Source organism: Anabrus simplex, chromosome 2, assembly GCF_040414725.1.
Source record: "Anabrus simplex isolate iqAnaSimp1 chromosome 2, ASM4041472v1, whole genome shotgun sequence".
Classification (NCBI taxonomy): Eukaryota; Metazoa; Arthropoda; class Insecta; order Orthoptera; family Tettigoniidae; genus Anabrus; species Anabrus simplex.
In genome coordinates, this window is record NC_090266.1 from 443817441 (window position 1) to 443834967 (window position 17527).

Sequence of the window (17527 nt, forward strand, 5' to 3'; positions counted from 1 at the left end):
TAAATGATAGGAGGTGCAGTTCCCTGTGACAGGTAGAACGGCCCCCAGAGTGCATTAGCGTTGTTCGTATTTACTTGTTGTTACCCGGACTCTTAGGATATATAAGGGGCGTGAACAGCGTGAGATGTTGTGTGACCACCGAGAAGGACAGTAAGATACCTCATACTCGTGTGAGACTGCGTTATTAGCACCTGAGAGAGTTTGAAAATTGTCTCACTGTGGGTCTCCATTTGGCCGGCTGGTCGAATCGTTCAGTGCCCCGATTTGTGGGGAATTCGGATGTGATACTGGCCCGATGTTGGACTGCATTGGAACTTGAGGGCAGACATACTCGTCGTCAAGGTTCCAGTCGACCACGTCTATCACAAGGGAACGCACCAAGAACATCGTAACACTTTCACATCTGCGCCGGCCATCTGAGAGCAAGTAACGGACTTCCTGAAATATTCTGTGTCATCCCGCACCACTGGGCATAGACTAGTAGCACGGACAATGAAATTATCGTCCTATGCGTAGCCTGCCCTTATCATCACAATACAAACGGCTGCGTTTGGAGTGGTGCCATGACTGGGAAGTATGGGCTGCTGATGAATGGTGTCGCATTGTGTTCAGCGATGAATCGCGGTTCTGCACTACTCCGGATGACCATCGTCTGCGAGTATGGCAGCGACATGGAAAGGTCCCATTCTTCCAATGTTTTGGAGAGGGACAGCGGTGTTACTTCTGACGTCATGGTGTGGGGACTCATCGGATATGACTTCAGGTCACGGCTGGTAGTGAATGAGGGAACTGTGATGGCATAACAACACGACGCGGACATCTGCTTCACCATGTGTAACGTTCATGTAACAGTATCGCGGTGCCAGTTTTCTACAGAACAATGCTGGTCGACACACGGCACGTGCTTCTACGAACTGTTTCCGTAATGTTGAGGTACTTCCGTCCTCTCCATGCTGCCCAGATCTGTCCACGATAGAACATGTGCTGGACGAGATAGGACGTAAACTCCGCCTGCGTGCCAGTATCCAATATATGAAGGACCAGTTACAACAGTTGTGGGACAGTTTGACTCAAGAGAGGATGCAACGGCTTTACAAAACCCCTCCCAATAGAATCAGTGCACCTATCCACGTCAGAGGGGATGCAGCTTTATACTGATGAGTGGGCTCGTACTACTAAATTCTTTGTAAGTTGACCCAATTTTGTAATCACTGAAATAACATTACATACCCTCTCGATATTGAAATTTTATTTCGTTTCCTCCTCCCTTTCTGAGTCCATCAAATTTTATGTCAGGCAGTGTATTTTGCTACTGGTTTAAACTCGCGCTGGCACATCGAATGTTTTCGGTGACAGTAGGATAGGAAATGGATAGAACTGGGATGGTAGTGGCCGTGACATTAATTAGGGTTCAGCCCCATCATTTTTCTGGTGTAAAAATAGGAAACCACGAAAATCCGTCTTCAGGGCTGCCGACGATGGGATTAGAACCCACCATCTCCTGAATGCAACCTCAAAGCTATGTGATCGTAACCGCACAGCCAACTTTTGGGTGATTTTGGAGACAGACCGTTTCGAAACCAATAGTCCGCCTTCATTTAAATTTTTCCCTTTGCACTTCTGTGTCGCCCCTTAGGAAGAGCATTCCTAATATATTAGAGCAACTTATATCCCATTTCCTGGATTAAAGTCTTAATTTTCACTTTGACACAAAATAACGTGGCAATGATACAAATTAACCGTATATCAGCACAGGACACAACCCCCTATGAATGGTAAAATACTTATCCAAATTTCCCAAACCCTACGGCGCAAAATATCTGACGGGTTTTTGCCTGCCAAGTAACCGCTACTCACCGGTAAGGCTTGCAGATTACGAGATGAAACTAGATCAGAGTAACTAATCCTCTGCATCGTTATTCTGGGCTTCGTAGACTGGAGCTGCTATCGTAACGTCAGTTAGCTCCTCAATTACAATCACTCAGGGCGAATGAACCTCGAATCAGCCCTCAGATCCAGGTAAAAATATCTGACCTGACCAGAAATCGAGCACGGGGTCTGCGAGGCGACGGCAGGGACGGAGATGTATACAGCTATTGTGAAAAATTAATCAACGATTCTTCAAGCCTTTCACGACAAAGGGAACTTCACGGCATCGTGTATAATAAATTCGATATACCACCTCCTACGTCCTCCGTGGCCACTAAATACTTTAATGATCCTTTTGTGAAGTTATTCTTCGATATGAGGCCTTAAAGTTGTTGTTAATGTCTGCGTAATGCCAACCTCCTAACAATTTTCATTCTGAAATTTATTGAAGTTATTTTTAGTATTTAAGTCAAAATCATTAGGATAAATTCTGGCAAGGTGTTATTTCTAAATGTTAACATATTTCGCCAAGATTTCACAGCAGTTTTATGAAAATTCACATCAGAAATCGCGGTAGTTAAGAACATTGCAAAAAATTCCTACGTGGACACATAATCTAAATAGTGAGAATTCAAATGGAACAGACAACACTCACATGGATAGTCTTGTATAATCTGCTCCAAGTGATTTTTTAGACAGAGTTAATGACACCGTATGGCAACTTTAAACATACTGCTTCTTATGCCGGTAATACCCATGTGGTATTTGCCTTCTAACTTCAGTTAAAATGAAGTTATGTTGTGCGAAGCTTAGTAGTAACTTTACGTTTGAAAGTAAACAATGCGACGAAGAAAAAAACTGCTTTCCCTTTCTCTTTTGCCTACGTTGTATTTCGTATGCCTTAGTATCAGTCCAGAAAATCTGAAGTATCTTGAAATTCTATTAAAATTCCCTCCACCAGTGCGTTACACCTATTATAATGGACTGTGAGCAGCAGTCCAAAGAAGTGAATTACGGACGGAAGATGGTACCGATGATTATACAGGTTGACCTAATGATCAGCGACGGAGGAACATTCAGTTTATGGTGTTTTCTGACGTTACAAAAATAATTCAGGGATGCTAAGAATTGCTCCATTTTTGTGTAGTTTGATCAGTATTCACTGTACTAATCTTTTTACTGATATAATATCAATATTCATCCCTTAGAATTAAGGTTAATAAAGAAATTTAATGCACAATACCTACTCAGATGTGCTGTACATTTTTACCGCATTACGTAATAAGTAGGGAGCGGATTTTTATGTGCTAAAAATGTGAAAAATATTTATTATTTATGTTCTGAAAAACGTTAAAATATGTGATAAAAATTGAAATTATTTTCCTTTAAATATCACATAACTAGTCGCGCTCAAGAAGTAAATAAGTATAATGTTTTGTATTAGAATATGGTGCTACCAAACGTGCTCCTTAAGGCAAAATGATGTCTGTGTATGAAAACGTGCTATATGGTATATTAATTTTTGATATGCCAGAGTAGATATTATGAATGGTTATTTTTTATAGGTAATGTTTTGTTTAAATATGGCAAAAGCAACCTATCATCTTTGAAAAAATAGTACCAGTTCGTATTCACCCATCACACGCTGGAATATTAGTTGCTAGAAGTAGTCTTAGAATTACAGTGAACAAGAAAGGTCATCTCCAAATTGTCCATCACAAATGCATGCCGATTATCTCTAAAGAACGCCTTATACTGCGAAAACGATCGCTCCACATCACAGGATGTCAGACGAGCATAGTTAATGAGAGGAATGTCACCAACAATAACGCCATCAATTTCGCCAACATGAGCACCCTCTAATACATTAGAAATTTCGCACATTGTTTGAAATCCTCTGTTTTTCCTGAACAAATTTTGATATTTGACCTTTAACAGCCCCTGTACCTGCGAAGCCGGGAGTGAATCTAATTTATTTTCAACAGCGCGCACTTCATTCACTGTTTCGGACAACAGGTTAGTGGATTTTTCAAGTATGTCTATAGTTTTACACAAGAAGCTTAAATTGGCAGATATAAACACCAAATCATTTTTCAAAGAGCTGTCTTTTAGTATCTCTTGAAGAATATCAATTGACGACGCGTCGTTTTTATCTAGCACGTTCACAACGGATGCAATACTTTCGAAATTGTCTGCGTAGTATACCACAGCGCTAAGCCAGGTACCCCACCGCGTAACAATAGGCAGAGGAGGAAGCGCAAGATCCGGGTTTTTCTCTTTAAAGAGATCGATTCTTGAGGGTGCTTCTACGAAGTTTTTTTGCCATTAGACACTAATTTATCCACTTGAGGATACTGAGCCCGCACAGTTTCACATAACCTATGTAGAGCATGAACAACGCAAGTTACGTGTATCATTTTCGGAAAGCTCACAGAAAGGCCTTCGGCTGCCTTTTTCATGTAAGCTGCACTGTCAGTAAGGAAAAGCAATACATGGTCGTATTTTATACCTTTTGGCCAAAGTAAGTGCATGGCTTCATTGAATAACCTAGCTACAGTGACATGGTTTGCAGCAAGCATTTCTTTAGACGCTAGCAAATAAGAATGTTCGCAAGCAGTTTTGTCATTCTTCAACACACCAACTACAACATTTCCTACTTTTCTGCCACTTGAATCAGTGGTTTCGTCAATGCTCACCCACAGTTTTTCCCTATCACATACTGACCGAATTCTCTGTAAAGTTTCTTCGTAACAGTTTGGGAGATAGTTTTTCCTTAATGTGGATTCGTCTGGAGGCTCAAAATTAATGTACTTTGTTAGGAAATTTCTCAGTCCCGGATTATTTTTTTTACCAAGAGGAATGTCGGCGCAAACAAATTCTCTGCACACATCTAAATAATACTGGGAATATTTAGATGGGCCTGCATTTGAAGTAGCTGGTTCAGCTATTAGTAATTGTCACGAACGCACACGCGAAGCAGCCGCAGTATGCTTATTTCCAGACAAATGCTGGATTACTTGAGAACGTTGATCTGCACGTAGTGTTTTACCACACGGTTGGCAAAATAAACACTTTTCCATCGGTAGTGAAAATGCTTTTAAATTCCACTACATATTGTTGAAGACGCGACCTTGTACTAGACTTCTCTTTTGGCATTGTTTTGCAGGTTACGACACACGCATTTACGGTGAATCACTGTTTCAATAAAAAGAATAGCAGCGGACACTGAAGGAAATATTTCTTATAAATCCATACAAAATCACACGACCACGGGAATGATATATGGACCCGAACAGCTAACCTTAATCTTAGGAGTGATGAAATTCCACTACGTAATGGTGGGACAATATTCGTCCGAGTCTCCCATGTCGTAAAGGAATTACGTCACCTTATCTCTCCGTGATTGCCTTTCGCTGATATTCTATAAACAAAACCCGAGAGGGCTGACTCATAAAGGGTTGGAATGACATCATGCAAAGAAACATCTTGTGCAGCAAATCAAATAGCTGTCTAAATGTAACGACGTAGCCAGTGACCAGCAAGTTTTAGAACTTATGGAGGGAAGTCCATAAATAGCCGAAACATTAGATACTTTATGTTAAATACACTGTTAAAAACAATACCGTAATCGTAAAATGAAAATATGAGCATTGTTTTATAACACAGAAGCATTTTAAATTTTATTGATCAACAAATATTGCCGATTTATGTGCTTATTATAGATTTTCTTAAAATATGTATTTACATTTAAAAAAGTGTGAAAATATGTGCTTTTATGTGAAATAAGATTCAGTTTTTACACTTGGGGATGCACAATAGGAATAATGAACTTCGTAACTTGCGTTAAAACGTACGCAAAAAAATACGTAATTACATAAAAATCCGCTCCCTAAAAGAGAGGATTACTGCAGTTTGAGATGATTAATCATTAAGTAATTAAATATAATATTTTTTCTTATTATTAAAATAGTGCTCCACAGGATCTGTTGTGTGCAATAGGTAAGTAAATTGTTCTTCTACAACTACAGCCATAAAAATTAAAATTTCGTGTGGCTATTTCTAGCCGAGTGCAGCCCTTGTAAGACAGACCCTCCTATGAGGGTGGACGGCATCTGCCTTGTGTAGGTAACTGCGTGTTATTGTGGTGGAGGATAGTGTTATGCGTGGTGTGTGAATTGCAGGGATATTGGAGACAGCACAAACGCCCAGCCCCCGAGCCATCGGAATTAACGAATGAAGGTTAAAATCCCCGACCCGGCCGGGAATCGAACCCGGAACCCTCTGAACCGAAGGCCAGTACGCAAACCATTCAGCCAACGAGTCAACTGCAGCCATGCAAAGTAAATACGTATTAGCTAGGCGTAAGCCTGAGGGACACACATCCGGCACCTTGTCACCTTGGCACCTCCGAAAACCGTAATAGCAGTTATTTGAACACTAAATTATTATTATTATTATTATTATTATTATTATTATTATTATTATTATTATTATTATTATTATTAATTGATGTATAAATGTACCAAAATTTACTCTGTTTTTCTTAGGTCATGTGAGTGCTACTAGGTTCTCTTTACTGGAAACTATCCAAATATTCCACGATGATAACGCATTAACCATTCGCATTATAATCTTACAAAGAACGCGGTTGTGATTCCGATATTTTATGCATGAATGTAGTGTCAATAGGCAGTGCTCTATTTAACAAACATTAACACAGGGCTAGAAAACTATCATTATTGGAAGCTGTCTACTGGTCACATTGTGAAGTTCTGTCTATTCTTTCAATCTGTGAAAACGGATCATCCATTACACAGCTCATTTCCGACATATTCCGTGTGGTAATTTTGGGTAATTAACCCGGTATATCTCCAGTTGACTTTCTAGATTCACTCGCTACGTGCATTAAGAGGTACTATGAGGTTTAATGAATTCTTCTACTCTAATTACAGTTAGCCTCAAGTTCTATCAGTCCCTGACAGGGAGGCCCGTTCTTCTGCTCAATAAGTCTCCCAGTCACTTCTCTTTCGACTTCCCGGTGGTTGTTTTAAACTACTGCATACTTTAAGCTTGACATCTACAGAGACCATTATCAAATATTTAGTATCTTCCAGAATCGGAGTTGGGACGTCACTTGCATTAATTACTAACGAAGGTGGTGCAGACTAACCTAGCTCCTACGACGTATAATGTGTCGCCTGTCTTTCAGTTCCATCCATAGGTAGGAAATAGCAAGGGTGACTACTGAAATTTCATTGAATATTTACCTTATGATGGTTCTTGAGATTTAGTCGGTGGGTGTGCTAATAACTTTAAGCATCACGAACATTGAAACTTAGACATAAGGTAAACGTAAAGTAAAATTATTGAAAAGGGGTAGTAATTTTTTTTTTAACAGGCTTAACGATAATTAAATAACTATGTTCAGTGTGACGTATTTCCCCCCTAGTTTCCCAATGTGTTCAATTAATAGATTTTGTTTGCTATATTGGATGCACATGATAATAATAATAATAATAATAATAATAATAATAATAATAATAATAATAATAATAATAATAATAATAACTAATACTCGTAATAATTATAATTTATTAATTGTGCGGTTATTGCTAGCCAAGTGCAGCCAGGCAGACCGTCCGACAAGGATGGGAAGCACCTGCTGTGTATGGGAAAAGGCGTACTATTGTGGTGTAGGATAGTTTTGTGTGTGGTGCGTGAGCTGCAAGGATGTTGGGTACAGTAGAAATATCAAGTCCCCTGAGACATGAAGATGACTAGTCTGATCATTAAGCAAAGGGGGCGAACAAGTTAATTCGTATCCTCATCCTGTAGTGGTGCAGCTCGCTTTAGGCACACCCCAAATGAAGGTGAGCGGCATATAGCGTGTTTAACCACATACCAGCCTTCCAGCCAAACTCGAAGTTCTGGCAGTACGGGAACCGATCTCGAACCTCCGAGGATAGCAGTTAATAGTGCTAACCATTACCCTACGGAGGTGGACATCAGATACAATTTAACTATCATTATGCAAGCCAAAAATCTGTGATTGCTTAGTCACGGTGTTTTTGTATAATAATAATAATAATAATAATAATAATAATAATAATAATAATAATAATAATAATAATAATAATAATAATAATAATAATAATAATGGAATGGCGTATGGTTTTTAGTGCCGGGAGTGCCGAAGAGAAGTTCGGCTCGCCAGATGCAGGTATTTTGATTTGACTCCCGTAGGCGACCTGCGCGGCGTGATAAGGATGAAGTGATGATGAAGACGGCACATACACCCAGCCCATGCCAGAGGAATTAGCTAACAATGGTTAAAATTCCCGACCCTGCCGGGAATCGAACCCGGGACCCCTGTGACCAAAGGCTACCATGTTAACCATTTAGCCATGGAGCCGGATATAATAATAATAATAATAATAATAATAATAATAATAATAATAATAATAATAATAATAATAATAATAATAATAATAATATCTTCCGTGAAAATAATCTTAAATAATCGACAACATGAACTCAATTTACATAAAACAAACAACCAGTGAGTGAGCAGAGTATGATATTACAAAAAATTGTTTACCAATTATTGTTCATAATATTAATAATAATTGAGAGAGAATGTTAAATAATCGCAAATGTGAACTTCAATAACATGAAAACCAAAAACTGGTGACTGCTTGAAGTACAATATTAGAACAAATGTTATTGGTTATTGTTCATAATAATAATTATTATTTTAAAACATGCTGCATAAAGTGCAATATTACAACATATTTTTACCGAATATTTTTCAGATTAATAATAAGAGATTATTACAGAATACTCTCAAATAGCAGCCAATTTGGACTTCGATTACTTACATATCGTCACTGCGGGAGCAATACAGCGTATCTGGCAATGCACTTCCTATCCATTGTTTTCCTTAAGACTGGTCACGCCTCCCAGCCACATATGGATGTGCAGTCCCCGCGAACAATTTTCGTTTGGTTCACTTTCCCACGCCGGTGATTAAAAGAAAATTAATCTTTCGGTACCGTACTGTAGGAGTGTATGTTTGCATGTCGAATTTACGCACGCTTCTTCTTCTATATTTGTTTACTCTCCAGGGCCGGTTTTTCCCTTGGACTCAGCAAGGGATTCCACCTCTACCGCCTCAAGGGCGCTGTCCTGGAGCTTCAGGCTGTGGGTCGGGGGATACAACTGGGGAGGGTGACCAGTACCTCGCCCAGGCGGCCTCACGTGCTATGCTGAATATGAGCCTTGCGGGGGACGAGAAGATTGGAAGGGATAGGCAGGTAAGAGGGAAGGAATCGGCCGTGGCCTTAAGTTAGGTACTATCCCGGCATTTGCCTGGAGGAGAAGTTGGAAACCACGGAAAACCACTTCCAGGATGGCTGAGGTGGGAATGGAACCCACCTCTACGTAGTTGACCGCCGGACGCTGACTGGACTCCGTTCCAGCCCTCGTACCACTTTTTCAAATTTCATGACAGAGCCGGGAATCGAACCCGGGCCTCCGGAGGTGGCTGCTAATCACACTAACCACTACACTACAGACACGGACTGCGACCAGTCTTAAGTATAATAACGGATAGGGGGACAATTGTCAGATACGTGGTATTAGAAGTAGGTCATCGATATCATCTAACTGAATATCACAATTTTCCATAGAGCCAAAACCAAAATCAAACCCCATGGCACTACAGCCCTTGAAGGGCCTTGGCCTACCAAGCGACCGCTGCTCATCCCGGAGGCCTGCAGATTACGAGGTGTCGTGTGGTCAGCACGACGAATCCTCTCGGCCGTTATTCTTGACTTTCTAGACCGGATTTTCCATAGAGAATCAACCTAAATTTCGGAACAATGAAAGCGAAGGCGTTCACTTTCGTCTAACTCTTGTAACTACTTGGAACTAACAACTTATCTTACTTCCAACTCTCACTGCAGCCTTATCATCAAAGGAAATGTCCGGCTCCATAGCCTAATGGTGAGCGTGCTGGCCTTTGGTCACAGAGGTCCCGGGTTCGATTCTCGGCAGGGTCGAGAATTTTAACCATCGTCGGTTAATTTCGCTGGCATGGGGGCTGGTTGTATATGTCGTTTTCACCATAATTTCATCCTCATCACGACGGGCAGGTCTCCTACGGGCCTCAATTCAAAAGACCTGCACCTGGTGAGCCGAACATGTCCTCGGACACTCCCGGTACTAAAAGCCATACGCCATTTCATTTCATTTCATGAAAGTAAATGCCTGTAACTGGCTATACTAACCCAACAAACCTTTATTACAGCCCATTATCCTCTTGCTGTGATATGCGTCGCCTCTGTATCTATCAAACACAGGTTTACAATCTTCAGACCAGAGATATCTTGTTTAATTAAATTATTAATTTTTCTACCCCCATACAGTGCGTGAGTCTATAAGTATTTACGGTCTGTCGTGTGCACATTCCATTAACCGATCGTCATGTTAATAGGTCTGCGTGCAACTATTTTACCTGATTTATCCAAATTATGTCCCATCGCTATTTCACTTTCTTTATTAAAAGTCTTGTTACTTATTAACTCCTGTCAACCTAACCTTCCGTGATTAATTATAGAACATTCGTATTATTCGTATTGTTATACACTTTCCTTTTATCTTTACAAGCCATGCTGATCGAATTATACCACTATATTATCCTTCGTTATTCCGAGATATTGTAATTGCTATTTCTAGTCGACATATCACTGTGTCATCCACTGCCTTTGACAATCCTGGACTTCCTTGCCATTTATTCTTTTGAATTTTCCAATGATCACATCTTTCTACCTTATTCTACGTCTTGTCTTCCTATTGCCATCTCTATTCGCCTGCTGACGACATTCATGTTGTTACTTAAGTCTGGCAATGTTTATTTAATTCGAGCAGTACCGCGTATCTGACAGTACACTTCCTATCCACTATTTTCCTCAAGACAGTTCACGCCTCCCGGCAATATTTGAATCTGCAATCCAGTAGAACAAGTTTCACCGAGAGAGTTGGCCGTGTGTTTAGGATCGCGCAGCTGTGAGCCTCCATTCGGGAGATAGTGGGTTCGAACCCCACTCTCAGCAGCTATGAAAATGATTTTCGATTATTTCCAATTCTCACAGCAGGCAATTAATTAAGACAACGATCACTTACTTCCCACTCCTAATTCTATACAATCGTCGCCATAAGACCTATCTGTGTCTGTTCGACATAAAATAAAATTGTTAAAAACAAGAAGAATTTTCATTGGGTTAATGTTTCTATGCGGATGTGTAAAGAAAAGTGAACCATAAATACACTATATACTGTAGATGTCCGTAAGTACGTCATGCAAACATATTCATACAATGCGGTACGGTAAGGTTCATAATCCTTGCAAAACCCGCGGGGGAAAATGAACACAATTCGTTGTGATGGATTGCACATCCATATGTAGCTTGGAGCCGTCGTCAATCTTAAGGAAAAGAATGGATAGGAAGGGCGAAGGGCATTGTTAGATACGCGGTGTTGCTCTATCAGCCATGATATAACATCAGTCAATCAAACAATACTGATCTGCATTTAGGACAGTCACCCAGGTGGCAGAATCCCTATCTGTTGTTTTCCTAGCCTTTTCTTAAATGATTTCAAAGAAATTGGAAATTTATTGAACAGCATCCTGGAAGAAATATTGTAATATTATGCATTACCCTGGCAATGCAACTCAAAACATTTGTTGTTACCAAAAGTAGGGTGTATCATAATTGTGTTATATTTATACTGTTCCTTGTGTCATTCATTTCTCAATTACAGTAATAGATCGAAATCACACAAACATTAACAATTTTTAAATTCTAGTAAGTTTCTTCTCAGTTACCAGATCATATCATAGGTAATTTCTTGTCTTCTTTTTTACCTCCAGGTACATACGCAAATTTTTAGTGTTAATGAACAGATGAAATGCATCATGTCTTCTATTCATAACCCGATTCACTATAACGTACACTGTTTCGAATAAGTGAAAGCTATTGTATTAGTTCCTGACTCGCTGACTTTACTTTAAATATATATATATAAATATAAATATATATCTGCATTAAAAATGAAAAATATGAAAATTAATATTCATTAAAAAAATACAAAATCTTCGGACCTTGTACTCACACTTAGTTCTTACCTGATTACTTACACATACGTTATTTGATGGGCGCCAGCTACAACTCAGTGCAGCAATAAGAGAATGAGATTTTTGAATATATCTAGGGTGTGGGGTAAAAAGCTTACTTTTGACAACATACCATACAGGTTCTGGGAAAAGGAGATTGGCGTTCGGTTTTCCCATTAAATTTGAGGTTATCTAGTTCAACCCTCAAAATAAAACGATAAATTAATATGATAGAACAAAATATATTCTTGAAATAATTTCAATAAAAATAGTAATAACTGCTGCGATAAAGCCGATGAGAATATAAAAGTATGACATTGCAACTGAAAGAAACTTTAGGAACTTGCACTGTTGTGTCACGGCGAACACTCGCTGGCTGTCGCTGGTGGAACATCAGAGGCAGTATGGAGTTAATGTGTAGTGTGGGGTACTGGGGGACTGTGTGATTGCTCCATACTTCATGGAAGACGCGTTAATAAGACACAGATACACCGACTTTCTTTGCTGTTCTCCTCAAAGTTGTTCCACTCGACATACGTACGTAGATGCAGTTTCAGCATGACGTGTGCACTGTTCTTTCGTTGCCATGTAAGCCTTTAACAGACATTTCCCCAACCGGTGGATTGGGCGTGAAGGGAAATTTAGGTGGCCGCTCTGACTCTTTTGGATTTTTTTTCTCTGGGGTACAGTAAAGAACAAAATCTACCAGCAAGTTCCTACTACTCCAGATGACCTAAAACACCGCATAGTTGCAGCATGTCGTATGATATCGAGTGAAATACTTCAGTACGTACTGTACGCGCATCCCTCGCCAGAAGGTTGCAGATGTGCATCGTGGTTGACGTGTTCCAGCCCATACTAAAATTTTGACTTAAACTCGAATCCCCTGTAAGTGAACCCGTACGTACCAAAAGAGGATACAATTACATTTCCAGGAGCGACAGTACTGCAGGTACAAATTTCTGAAATATCTCCTGTTTATTACCTTCGAAAATGTACATGTTCACAGCAGTGGTAGAAATGCGTTGGTATGGCATACCGGTATAACATGCAGATAGTAGACTGGGACGTCAACATATTTACAGACAAGAAGCATGAGGATAAATGCCTTCAGTGAAAGTATAGAGGCCTACCATATTTCTGGAGGAATTTACCGTCCATAACTCACAAACTGTAAAACATAGGTTGCCTAGATTGTGCTTCGTATTTCTGCTATCATGGCCTTTCTGTTTCTTCTCGATATCTTTAGATTTTGAGGATCCCAACTCGTCATATTTCCTCCTTCGCCCTATGTTATTGTTTCGAGCGGCTGATAACCGCGATGTTCTACCCTTAAATTAAAAACACAAGCACCATCATCAGAAGGAATTTGTTCATTTCAGAACTTCTGCGCTTGTGTTAAAAATCTCGCTCTGTTTATTCGAACATTTGTTGTTTTTAAGGAACTTGTACTATCTGGGCACTTTTTATCGATAGATTTGTGTACGGGTTTGAGGAGTAAGGAGGGAGCAATTCCGGTTCCAGTAGTACTGCCAACTGAATGGAAATGAAATCTGAATTGAATCGATAATATGATCGATCGATATGAATGTTGCTAAATCTTTTTTTTAATCTTAAACCAACAACTGTGTCACACTCACATTATATAACATTATATAACATTATATAACATTTCTCGATGCGAATCTTATTCCTAGAGTGAATTCTGTAGTTTGGCCTTGCTGTGTAAATACCAACAGTACTAGTACGTAAAGTGTACGTCAGATGTCGCACAGCGATGCATAAGCGATTCATAGTTTGTGTTTCAAAGGTTGCCAGTACGAATCTCGAAGATTGCCGAGGTCGACCAATTCAGCACTAGGGTGTAAATCTATCCAGAAAAGGTGCGCAGATAGTAAATAAACCGAAGTTGTTAATCGCAAGCGTGGATGCACCTGGGATAAATTTTAAGAATATAATACACTCAACCATTTTTTGGACGATTGTAAATTTCCCTGCGCGATGGCAGTTTACGAAAAGTGGGACAGTCAAACAATTCTCCTAAAAATACCGGAAACATTTCTTTCTAAACGTCGGTGTATGCTAGCAAGCCTGCGGTAAATTATTCCCGACTTTAACTCTGTCTGTTGGTAAGGTAACTTCATGATACATTTTGGCTTTAAGGAGGACCAAAGATCCCAAAAATGACGTTCTCCGTTATTTTCCGCATCCACTCTTTCCAATGACCATGTCATTCATTGGATTTTCAAGTTGTTGATTTCATGTACTGTGTACTCATGAGAAGTTCAATAATGCGCTGGAAGTGTTAAATTTTCACTGTGTTTTCTCATTTCTTCCACGAACCTGCTACGCAGGCGTAGCAGGGGGAGAGGTGATACTCCCACGTGGCGCGTCCCAGGTGGCGGATAGGGGGTCCTAACCGGCTTGCCGGCGGACTTGAGGGAAATAAATTACCTCTCGCGGACAAAACACACTACCCCCTGCGGGTGGGGGACACACATGTAGAATACACCCGCGGTATCCCCTGCCTGTCGTAAGAGGCGACTACAAGGGGCGACCAAGGGATGATTTAATTAGAGCCATGAAACTACTCTTGATTCGTACCATCATGCGGGGAACACCATGGGTTGCATGTACTTGCGAGTAGTATCACTCAATTGGTACGAAATAGGTTTGTGATTAGTTGCAGTAAGAAGCCTGGCCTGGTGGTTACCAGTACCCGTGCGTCGTACCCATGTGAGCAACACCGCGGGTCTGGGCGTAGCCTGTGAGTTGTACCGCTATATGAGCGGCACCGTGGGTCAGCGTTGCCTGTGATTGGTACCCACTATGTGAGGAACACCACGGGAATACCGGCGCCCGTGACCAGTACACCTAGGTGAGGAATCTTACCGGTTTGCGTTGGCTATGACTGGCGCCATTGTGCGCGAAACACCATAGGTCTGCGTTACCTGTACTAAGTACAATACTTGTGAGTAGTACCATCTTGTGTGGAACACCGTGAGTCTTCGCTACTTTTGATTAGTACCCCAACATGACAAATACCATGGTTCTACTTTACTCGCGACATGTACCATTCTGTGGGGCCTTAGTCGTGGATTTTGCACCCCTGTTGACATAAAGCATCATTGTGCTTTATAAATGGTCCCTTGGTCATTAATACTATTATTCAGGACTTTTTTTGTGTCTGATCCACTGCTTTTGTTTGTTTGTTTGTTTTTAGTTTTTTTTGTAGGGTTCATATCCATCCATTCATTCTTCATGACATTTTTTTATTTTGTTCAGTGGATTAATTTGAACTTTTGGTTATTTCATTTCGTACGATTAGGGGCCGATGACCTCGATGTTAGGTCCCTTTAAACAACAAGCATCATCATCATCTTCTCATTTCTTTCCGATTCAACGTCAGTGAAACAGAAGTTTTGTAACTACGAAATATTGTACACCATACTATTGTTTTTCCGGGCCTACTCGGGATAAGGGTGACGTATGTGTGTGTATCATCAGGACCTGAGTCACGCTGGGGAAGCATGGGCCTAACATCACAGCGAGTGACGCATTGCTTTCTGTGTAATGCCGGTGCATATTAAGCCCTTTAATATCTCCAAACGTACTCGTCGGATTTGCAAAATAAGTACTCGTCGGATTTGCAAAATAAGTAGGCTTCATCACTGAACTTGTCGCTCGATTATTAGTTGTTCTGTTGGGTGAAATAAGCACAGACTTATTAAAAAATACCAAAGATGCTACCCGTTTCGCGATATTTACGTGTTGGAGACGAACTTGAATGTATTGTATGAGACCTTGACTGTAATTTAAGAATATTAAAAGTGTCTGAAACACTACATTTTCTGAGATAAAAAGAATTTATTCCAAAAGACACTGTGTTGCAATGAATGATGCTGTGGGAGGAATAACATTTTCAATAATATTAAACTATTAAACTTGTGTTCGTTACTTTCGCCACATATCCTCCGTATAAATGAAAATATAAACCGCATTAGCGTAGGATTTAGATTCCTAATAAAATATACGGTGAATAAAATTACAGATACTAGTCTGTGTAAGTTTATTTCGTAAATAAGTGTTGCTATCAAAGTATAAATTATGATGAAAAATAAAAATTTTGCATCGTAATATAAACGAGAATCTAAAGGTATGCACTTGAACACCTTGCGGTATTGTCTTTTAACTTACCTTTTCGTGAATTTCGTAATGAAAAATGTATATCGATGTAATGAACTACATTGAATTAATAGTGGACATTTAGAACTAGAATAAGTGTATGTTTGATTGGTACCATCTTTTGTTTTGCTATTTTGCGTTATGCCGCACCTACATAGGTCTTACGGCGACGATGGGATAGGAAAGAACTAGGAATGGGAAGTAAGCGGCCGTGGCCTTAATTAAGGTACAGCCCCAGCATTTGCCTGGTGTGAAAATGGGAAACCACGGAAAACCATCTTCAGGGCTGCCGACAGTGGGATTCGAACCTACTATCTCCCGGATGCGAGCTCACAGCTGCGCGCTCCTAACCGCACGGCCAACTCGCCCGGTTGGTACCATGTATAGAATTTGATATTTTTTTAACAGTGCCAATAACTAGTCATTGGGTTGGCTGGTAGTATAGAATGATAATTTTGTTCCACACTCTTGCTGCAATATACTTCGGAAATAAACAAATGGCAGTAGGTTGTATTACAATGGCAAATTTTCCGGTTCTTCCGTTAAAATAGACGAGAAAATATTCTGCAATATTTCAGCACCAATACTCCCGAGATTCACTAATTCAGTTTCTTCTATCAGTGCCTACCTAGACGACAGTTAGGCATGCATTCTATATGACATTTTGTAATAAGAATAATAAGAGTAAGAAGAAGGAGAATTCGGTGCGGCGATTGGTAGCCTTACGCACCCCCTTTTAAAGCAGACACCCCGACGAGCGTGAGAGGCATCTGTCGTGTATTACTTCACCTCAGTGTGTGGTGGATAGAATTATGTGTGATGCGTGTGAGTGGTAGTAATGTTGTGGTGACACAAACGCCCAGCCCCCGAGCCAAGGGAATCAACCATTTAAGGTTAAAAATCCCAGCCTGGCCAGTAATTGAACCCGGAGCCATCTAAACTGAAGACCAGTACGCTGACCATTTAGCGAAGGAGCCGTACGATATTCCGGTGCAATCATACTAACACCATTCAGAGATAAGAAACAAAAATACAGTGCATACATAGGTAAGAATGAAAAATAGTTCACTCACAGTAACTTGTTATTTCGAATATCCTACAATTACTTTGGAAACTCATCCATTATAAGCCGTTTCAAGTACTTACTCTTTGCTGTCATTAATTTCAACTCGAAATTCGGGTTGTTAGCGGGTGCAGTTGTATTAGAGAAGAGGAATGAAAGAGAAGCCTTTTATTTTGATTGCTTTTCCACTCTACAGTTATTTGTTGATAATTTATCGCCCAGAGGAAGCATCGTTA